General features: G+C 41.5%; 1 long non-coding RNA gene across 1 annotated transcript; it reads left to right on the top strand.

Moving 5' to 3' along the window:
* Positions 1–4,417: 4,417 nt before the first annotated feature.
* Positions 4,418–5,312, top strand: LOC121192400. The gene is made up of 3 exons (XR_005895189.1): positions 4,418–4,535; positions 4,622–4,703; positions 5,180–5,312. It is a non-coding gene; the product is annotated as an uncharacterized LOC121192400 (long non-coding RNA).
* Positions 5,313–8,130: the final 2,818 nt, after the last annotated feature.

Raw genomic sequence — 8,130 nt, 5'->3', positions numbered from 1 at the left:
CCAGCTCTGCAGGTCGCCTCAGCTGGACAGAGCTTTGTAGCTTCTTTTAGAAGCCAAATGAATGATGATGTCTGTCTGTCTGCAGGACGAGACACATTTTGCCAAAAAAGGCGATAATACATCAATCAGTGTTGTGTTTAATTCTGCTGCCCCCAAGTGGCCAAAAAGATACATTAATGCAGCATAAAACTGGACTGATTAAGATGTGTGACCTCCCCGTGGCAGACAGCAGTAAAACGCTGAAAACTACTGAAGCTACTAACTACTGAAAGGGTTAATGAGTGAGCTTTAGTTTAGTGATTGAATGTCCCTGTTTCTACAAGTCCAGCATCTTTGTAGAGATTTAATTCTGCAAATGCAAACACACATCTGCTTTCCTGAGGAAGAGGCATCGAAATCTGTGAGTTCTGCTCTGAAGCTGAAACGACGACAGCAGATAAACCACACACAAGAGGCCGTGAACAGAGGGAGGAAATGAGGTTCATTTTGATGGAAATTGCTCTAACAAACCGACATAAAGCTGCAGCAGGGTTTTTATGGGGGCTCGCTCGGTCCTTCGCTACACATTCACCACATCCTGTGGTCCTGTTTAAGGTCCCGCAGCAAAAACACTGCGTTTACCTAACAAATTAGGATAATTAGCAGCCGTGTTAAGTAATCCTTCAGCCTATGGTGGGCCTACGGTGCGTATTGATGCTCATATGGTTTCATTTTAATGCAGCTGTACTGAGCCTTCAGAGGTGGATGTGTTTCTCCTCGCTCGTCGTATGTCAGCACCCCAAAGGCTCCAATAACATCTCACCTCTAATTTGACAGCTCCCACGGGGGAGGAAGTTTTCCTCAGGTGAGTTCACTTCAAGCTACAGTCGTTAGTGTTTGTGTGTGCGTGCTGTGGATGTGTGCTGAAACTCTAGACTGTATTTTTTTTTTTTCACTGTAACTGCAGTTGACATCACTGAGCTTGGCTGTGCCAGCTTTACAGTGGAGAGTGATTCAGTTCACGTAAGCTACACTAACCACTGACCTTGACTCTGTACTTAACACAACATGTTGAACTATTCCTTTAAAGGCTTTGTGGGCCTTTAATGTTTCTTGTTCCCTTCATGACCCACTGAAAATGTTCAAGATAACATGAGCTTTAATCCAGTGGGGGGAAATTTACATAGTTATAGCAGGATATAGACGTGGTAGGTATCAAGTATAGTTAACAGAGAAACCAATATTTAAATCATCAGTGTATTTACATGAGGTGTACACAGTATACCTCTCTGTTCGGTTGTTGGGGAAAGTGCTGGTTGTACAGTCTGACAACAGCAGGAAGAAAAGACCCAATGTTGGCATTTTAATTTTGAAAAACATATAAAGTGCATTTAATAAAGTCGCTGAGTGCAATAAAAGAAAACAGGAAAATCAATAACGTGTGCGCTGTTGTGAGAGAGTGATTTCTGTTACATTAGATGTGAAGCTTCCTGTTACGGAATTTTTGGGAAACAAGCTGGAATCAGTTTTCAGCAGCTTATGTTTGGGTTATGAAGTTTATCATAGACTGCTGGTTTTGTTTAATACACGTTTTGCTCATAAAGTAGCACCACAGCAGGATTTTTCTACAGCTGCGTGCTGCTTCACTGCAGGTTTGAAATGTCAAATGTCCGACTGCAGAGTAGTTAGAAAGAGTTAACTCTCTTGATTTTTCTTTTTTCTTTTTTGTTTAGTTTTTTTTTATTTTAACATAACATATGAAATGTGGCAGATTCAGGGAGCCAGGGTTCAAGTCAGTTTATTTAAAGTGACTTTAAAAGCCACTACGTTGGTACTCACATGCACATGCAGTCTGCACACTTCCATCAGCTGAGCTTTTCCAGGTTGTCTCAGAGCTTTCATCCTCGTTAAAGGGCAAACTTGCTCCAAATTATGCAGCCAACGCTAAATCCAAAGGTCCAGAACTGGAAGAGAAAAACATCTTGTCTCTTCAAACTCACTTTACCAAGAGTTAATGACTTTACCTTCACCATGTTGATGTAATATTGGTAAAATATCAGACAAGGAATCTTGACATTTTAGGGTCTAATTGTTTCCTTTCTCTCTGGCTGGAGTCGGAGCATTATTCACTCTAACTTTACTAACAAATCTAAGAGCCATTATCTCTCTTCTGTTATCACTTCTCGTTTTTGCAAAGCAACTCTGGACCCGTTTGTTACTCATTTTCCTTATTTCATATCTTATAATCATTTAGATAGGATTGATTTTTACAAATTACACTTTAATGAACTGAAGGTTCAAACAAAGAGGAAGAATGAACAAATGAGAGTGTTTTTCTTTTGATAAAACAGTCACACAAACATGCAACACATCAGAGATGATGCTGCAAATGTGAGGAAAACTGTGACACCTTGTAACACAAATTTATCTGTATTGTTTGATGTATTATAAACATTATCCACACACCTTTGATATTGTAAGCACAGTTTTATTTTTGGTAGACACAGTGAATAAGATCTTTTTGTTCCTTTCCTTGTAAATTCACATTTTTTGATATTCTGTTACTGCCCTCTGCTGCTGTGGCTTCTGTATAACACCAGTCTGCATATTACCACAGTGCAGTAACACATACAGTATATATCCATATAATCAAGTTAGTGATCCTCATAACCAAAAGCTGGTGGTCTTGATTTCCACAGCTCTCTGTTCCTCTCCTCTGACCTGTGAGTCCAGGATGACGGCATGCTGGGACAGGTCAGAGAGCATCGTGACCCCAAGAAAAAGGAAAACAGCAACACAGAAAATGAATGGATGAATGTGATATACGACCAGATGAACGTCTGCAGCTGGACATGTAGATTTATAGTTTTTTGACCTTCGCACAGAATAAACAGTTGGTTGTTCTGGAAGAAGCTGTTGCACCCTGACACCACAGAAAGTTTAATTTTCTCAAATGTTCTCCACAGTCAAACCCAAGATTAAAAAAAAGATCTAATAGACAGATAACAAAAGCTAAATAAAGTTTCAGAAACAGTTGCTTCAGTGGCAGGAGCTGCAGCACAACTTTGAGAAGAAAAACTACTCCAAAGACCTTAAAGTAAGTAAATAAGATTTTTATTTTTTTGCAGAACAGAGGTCTAACCCTAAGTGAAAGCGATGGAGTGGAGGTGTTTGCCTCAGCCCATGTATGCAGGCCACATGTTGGGTCTGTGTTGTTCTGTAATCACAACAACCAATCATTTCCTGTTCTGAGGACAGCAGCTGTGTGGGAGGATGTGCCATAAACACTGGGAGCAGACTGCAGCGTGCTGCCAGGCCTGTGGTGAAGACTTGTACACACTTGAGAAAAATCCAACCGAGTACCCAGAATTCCTTGTTTTCTTTGTAAATGAGCTGTGTCATATTTACGTGGAAGCAAACTGACCTCTTTGAGAAAAGTGCTTCATGAAAAACAGATCAATCAGAGAACACCCTCTCAGGCCTTCGTAAGTGTGTGTTGAACTACACACACATAAACACACGCTGTACACTCAGATCCCAGGCCTGAAGCTATCATGGTGTCTTAAACATGAAATTTTTCCTAAGTCTGAACATGTTTAGAGTCTCTGAGAATGATTGTGATAATGACAATGGTCTGTACAAATTAACGTCTGCATCACGGCTGACAATGAAATCTGCTGATAGCATCCTCATGGAAGTGTGTGAGAGTAAATCCAGTCTTTGGACACCTTCAGGCTGAATATAAACACAGCTCTTATTTCAGCGGGTGCTGCCAGTTTCCAGCCTGGCTGAGACAAACGCGGACATCGCCAAAGGACCCGGCTCTGATCCTGGAAACTGGAAAGATTATCTATTATCATTTACAACCTAAACGTCCACACCGTGCTTCAGAGAGCGGAGCAGTGATAAACTGCTAACTGATTATTCACATGTGGTGAATGTAAATAACAGGTTAAGGCCAAAGAAAATAAATAAATAAACATGAGAAGGTGACAGGCTGTCCACTGAGCTGCCTGTTCATCAGCTACAGTATATAAATTGATTTTCCACTTCCCAACCTTAAATAGGGCTCAATAAACAAAATATAATAATAATAATTAAAAAAAACAGCACAAACCTTTCCTCCATCATCATATACATTCATGATTTAAAGAGTAAATGACAAATTAAAACATTCGGATGTGTCATTTCTGAGGCTCTGGTTAGTCAGAGCTGTGGACAGAGGAGAAGACTCTGGTCAAGGGCTTTTTCTCAGACACAGGTTTTTGAGCTCAACCTTCTCTGGAAGTCACTACAGCACGGAGGCGGAACAGCTGGAGCCTGTAGGGGGCACCATCGTACCTGCTGATCCTTCTGTCAAAGGAAACGTCTATCTCAGGGGTTGGAAACCCGCGGCTCCAGAGCCGCATGTGGCAAGATTTATTGAGCTTTTCGACCCCCTGTAGGTAAACGATGGATAAATCCAAGAAAAAGAAAAGTTTCACAGATGACAGCTTACAGTCCTGATGTGCAGACGCTGTGCGCTGAGGTTCAGGAGCAAAAATCACCTTAACCAGGTAAAAGAAATATTTTAACTATAGGCTATTATTTTGCAAATATATAGTTCACATTGTTAAGTGAAATGGGCCCTTTTTTTGTTCAGGTGACAGCTGACTGCACGCTCCTGTACACGCGATAAAATGATGAAGGAACACAGAAGCAGACGGTGTTTTGGTTCGCTGCAGGTGGGTAATTTAAGATTGTATTTTTATTTCATAAATACGAGGAGGACTCAAATTGACATTAAGTATTTTATTTGGACTTGTATTTTATTTTCCGTGTATCTTTTGGTATTTGAATTTTCCTTCAAATGCTGATATTTAAAAAAAAAAAAAAGTGCTTATTTGATTTTCGTTTTAAAATACAAAAAACAAAATTGAAATAAGAGGCATTCTAATTTTTTGTGGGTCTGAAGGGAGTCCTCGAAATTTAAAAATTACTTTTTAAAAATATTTGTAAAAATACAAAAGAAGAGGCAGAAACGAAGTCCACAGACCGGATGTTGTTATTGTTTTCTTCTTCTTTTATCTAATGGAGACCTGCTGCCGGCTACCGGCTGCAGGATTGTCGCCACCTACTGTTCTTTATTTATAATAATCTCGCGTTTGGGCGAACGGTAGAATTATTTTAGCCATGGCTAAACAAGGCCTTTCTTCTGCAGAAATCTCTGCAGGAATTTCACAAGAAAGCGGCGGCAGAAGAGGATTTTCTGCAAGAAATATCAAAAACTTTTGTGCTGCAGTTTAATGGGACTGCCCGACACGCGTTTGGAGTTGGAGGTGGCCAAAGCCATAGCTGAGGTATGAATGTTGTTGTGCTACAGATGTGATTTTATGCCCATTCATCGCTACTGTAAGGAATCACTGGTATCCTTATTGGTGCAAGCGTGTTCAGTCTGATTGGATGTTGTATTATTCCCTGCATTAGAAGTTTCATTGTAAGATCTACTGATAGGTCAGTCACACACCAAATGGCCTCTCTGGCTGAGACTCGTCTTCTGTCAGATGTTAAAAACCCAACTGATTTATTTACTGGTTGGATTCCTCCTCTTTATGATGATGATGATGTTTAGGTTTTGAGTTTTTGTATTTTCCTCCAGCTTGCTATCAACCTAAGGACGTCTGTGTCCTACAAAAACAGCTAAATGAATATTTTTACATATATCAGCTAATGATGTTTCTACTTAAACCTAAAGGAATGTAGTCACTGATCATATGATCAATTTGTATATACTTCAGTTAGACAGTTTCTGTCTAAAGGATTTTATTTCACTTCTCATCAAGAAGAAAGTATTTTTCCACCACACTCATATACATGTCCTCTGTGATAAAGGATATGAGAACACTTTGTAGATTCAAACTAAAAAGGTTTTGTTAAAGCTCAAGGTCTTAGATGCATCATACTAACATACCATTTTTTTCTGAACAGCAGCCGTCCAGATGTTCAAGAAAAGATCACTTGCATAATAATTTGGCACACAGTGTAGACTCCATCATTTTGTTCTGTCTTGTATCTGTACTCCTACCACTTGGAGTGGCAGGAGCTGATGTTGGTGAACAGCTTCAAGTACCTGGGTGTTCACCTCAACAATAAACTGGACTGGATGCATGACACAGATGCCCCGTACAAGAAGGGCCAAAGTGGCCTCCACCTTCTGAGGAGACTGAGCTCAGTCTCTTCTAAAGACTTTTTATGACTCTGTGGCTACCACAGGTCCTTCATTCCCTCTGCTGTCAGACTGTACAACTCAACTGTTTACTTGTACTCTGGTCTGGTCTAACATTTCATTTGTCCATGTGGGACTGTGCATATATATGTATATAGATTTTTTTTCTCTCTCCCACAGGATCCTACTCTTCACCCCTGCATCATCATGTAAATTTTTATATTACCAGTTCTTATTGTTTTTGTATTTTGTGTACTGTTTTTTGTAACTTTCTTTTTTCTTTAGATTGTAAGCTGCCTAACAAGTGAATCTCCCTACTGTGGGATCAATAAAGTGCTATCTTATCTTATCTTATCTTATCTTATCTTATGTTATGTTATGTTATGTTATGTCAGTTAAATTCTGTTGGGCAGGGTCACTTTCTGTGTCTGTGGCTTGTTGGCCCTTTTTGTCACCTGTTTGATGTCTTTTAATGAGCTTTTATTTGTTTTGAGCTGTGTCCAAATAAACTCTGTTGTGTTGCCTCTTCTGATATTTCTTAACTGTTTTGCAGACACATTTCCCAGTGAGGACTGTTGATTGGATTTGTCAGTTTTATTCTGCATGAGCTGAAACAATAAGATAATATAATGAGAAGATAATAATGCCTCATGAACCTTAAACACTAATAAATTGTGATGGGAAAGCCACAGGTGTTTGCTGTTGAACACACCATATATATATATATATATATATATATGTGTGTGTGTGTGTGTGTGTGTGTGTGTGTGTGTTTAATAAATAAAGCCATAGCGTCAGATTGAAAGTGAACTCCTGGCAATTTGGGATCATTTCAAACACCTGTTCTGTGTTGAGCCCCCATTCAGACGTTACTGCTGCTTTATGAGGGCAGTCACCGCAGGTCCCTCCTACCATTTAACCCATTAGTTCCGTCCAATCAGAGTTCAGTTTGAGCCGCGCCAAAAATCAGTCGCACCTGTTGCGCATACGCTAATCAAGCCCATGTGACCGGGGAGCAGAGGGCTCAGCCAATAGCAGGGCAGAATTTTCTGTCAGGTGCGGCTTGTAAGCGTTGGGGCGGCGTCGGGGTGACGCTGGCTCGAGTCTCCCTTCTCCCGTGGAATACAGGAGCTCTGCTTTGTCCGAGCTCTTTTTCTGGTAAGTGGAGCGAACTGAACTCGTTACCTGTGGACAGAGGAAGCCTGTGTGTTCATGTTTAACGGGCTGTTTGTCATTGTACTTTCTGCTGCACAGTGAAAGCTCTGGCTGAGAGCAGAGAGACGATTCAGGCCTAGTGGAGCTGGAACTTTGGCGGTTCGCGTGTCCGGAGCAGTCCAGAGGGAAAATGGCGGACGTGGAGGCCAGGTAAGGCCCACGCAGAACGTTTAAATTGCAAAGCTCGAGTTGATTTGTGACCAGAAGCTAACGTGTTCAATTATGTTCCGCGTTTCCGCAGGACGGACGAAGGGATTCAGCGGAGCAGCCGAGACCATTTTGGAGAAAGCCCCGCGCTTGGCGTCTCTCATCGGCTCTACATTTATGAGTGTGTGTGTGAGATCTGAGTGTTGGAAGTGCAGGCTTGTGTCTGTAGCTCGGTTGAGATGGACTTTGTAACCAGTATAGCCGCTTTGGAGTTCGGGACTGGCCAAGTGTTGGCACGGCTTAGTTGTTGGTGGATTCAGTGTGATTCACTCAGGCCGGCGTAGGTTTGGCGCGCGCGTTTGTTGTTGTTGGGCCGTTGCGTCGGTGTTGTCGGTGTGTGGAAGCATATATGCAGTTGTGATCCGGACACAGCTGATATATGTGGAAGCCTATGGGCAGATGGTGTTGGCAGCATGGGCTGAGTTGCGCGTCGTGTTGTCGGGCTTAATTGCGGGTAGTTGTCGGTGTGAATTGCCCTGAGGTCGGTGTCTGGTCTGCGTTCAGCATTGAGGCCTAGCTAGCTT

Source organism: Toxotes jaculatrix, chromosome 13 (assembly GCF_017976425.1).
Source record: "Toxotes jaculatrix isolate fToxJac2 chromosome 13, fToxJac2.pri, whole genome shotgun sequence".
Taxonomy (NCBI): domain Eukaryota; kingdom Metazoa; phylum Chordata; class Actinopteri; family Toxotidae; genus Toxotes; species Toxotes jaculatrix.
This window is presented reverse-complemented; position numbering and strand designations above follow the sequence as displayed.